Genomic DNA, 1,856 nt, shown 5'->3' on the forward strand with positions numbered 1-1,856 from the left:
CCTGCGGCCTGCACTGGTGCTGGCAGCGTTCGCAGGCAGGGCAGGAGGGATGCACGGACAGGGAGGTGTTGCTGCTGCCTGTTCGGGGAGCTGGGTGCCGGGGAAAAGCTAGCCGTGCTGCTGGCATGAAGGCATCCACAGGCACCCAGTCCGGGGAGGGCAGCGGGGTCACGGGCAGCGAGCCGGGCTTGGGGTCCCTGGAGAGATGGAGCGGGGCTGGGTGGGGTGTTTTTGGCTTTTCTTCTTTTTCTGCCCAGAGCAGGTAGAGCCGGGACAGCTCTCGCGCAGGGCCAGTTCCCCTCTGCGGGCAGCGCTGCTGCCTGCAGCACACAGGGCTTGTGTGAAAGCATTCACTTCCCTGCCAGAGCAGCGCCCACACCCTGAGGCCGGCACTGACCTTTCCTGTGTCCAGCTTTTCAAGGCCAGATCTCTCTGCTGAACAAACACAGCACCTTTCCCCTATGATTTCAGTGGAGCTGGTGGTGGCTGAGCGTCTTCTTCCTAAAAACAGCGACTTCTGCGCGAGGGGAGCAGAGAAACGCCCAGGTTCGGGGGCCAGCTTGGTGCCTGGAGCATCTCCCGGCCGCATCTCTGTATCCCCCATCGTGCCACCCTTCCCTGCTCCTGGGGAGACCGGGGGAGCATCACCTCCACCTTCCCTCTCTCGTCACGCTAAGCCGCGTCTCCCTGCCCCATTGCCCACCCTGATGGTGCAGGGCTGGGGGCCACTCGTTGCTCAGGGTTGCACAAGATGGTGTGTTTCTCGCTCGAAGCAGCAGAGCCTGCAGCAACCACCGGCTCAGCTGAGCTGCAAAACCTCCCGACGGGTGCTGGCGTGGTTAACCTGCGGTGTGCTGCACTGGCCCAGCCCCAGCGCTTGCGCCAGCTGTAGGCAGCGGGTTATGATCACACTTCCAGGCTGCGTGGTGTATTTTTGCATCATTTCTTCACCGACTCTGCACGCCCGCTGCCCTGGCAATCTCTGGCCGGGCGCAGCTCCTTGCCGGGCCAGCTCCAGGAGCCTAGGATGAGGGCATTAAGGTGCCCTCACATCTTCCTTGCAGCACTGGATGCCTGAAAAGCGGTATTTAGCAATAGTCCCTATTTCTTGCAGGCTGTTTAGTACCTGGAGTGGTGGGAAGGGCCCCCTTTGTAATGAGCGGCAGGTCCCAGGTGTGAGCCACCACGGGTGGGAACTGATAAATAGTGCCTGCTCCCCAGCCTGCTCCTTCATTTCCCCAGGGGAGGATGCTTCGGGCTTTGCTTGCTCTGGCCTCTTGTGTTCCTAGATTTGCTGAGTATAGGGATGTCCCTTCTGCACCCCAGGGTCCGGTGAGGGCAGGCATCCTCATGCCCGCGGCTTTGCAAAGACAAGAGGTTTAAGCTGGAGTTGCTTGGGGTCTCCTGGCCGTGCCAGGAGATAACAAAGCTGGTGGCTCCGCGGTTGCCCTCCGAGCATGGTTCGGTGTTCGGATCGGTTGCGTGGAGGCAAAGCCCCGCCGGGGGCTGCGGGACGGGTGGGCTAAAGCTGAGCTTCCGGAGGCTGATGCTTGCCTGGACGGCCGTGCAAGCTGGGCTTTGCTGAGGGCTGCAAGATGGGTGGTTGCGTGGGGCTGTGCCGTGCAAAGTCCACCCACGGCTGAGGCAGCCCCCGGCGCTGCCCTGACCACATGCAGACATGAGGAAGCAGCGAGGCTGTGTGCACACTCGGTCCCAGTGGCTGCGGGTGTTAGTTCATTTCAGGGGCTTTTTTATCTTGCCTCTGCCAGAGCTCTTGACATCCGGGGCTGCACTGAAAAGAGGGAGGCAAGCACAGAAACTCAAGAAAACAGGGTCCAGTGGGCAAAATTCCTGCT

The sequence above is a fragment of the Pygoscelis adeliae genome, unplaced genomic scaffold (assembly GCF_000699105.1).
Source record: "Pygoscelis adeliae isolate BGI_AS28 unplaced genomic scaffold, ASM69910v1 Scaffold494, whole genome shotgun sequence".
NCBI classification, from domain to species: domain Eukaryota; kingdom Metazoa; phylum Chordata; class Aves; order Sphenisciformes; family Spheniscidae; genus Pygoscelis; species Pygoscelis adeliae.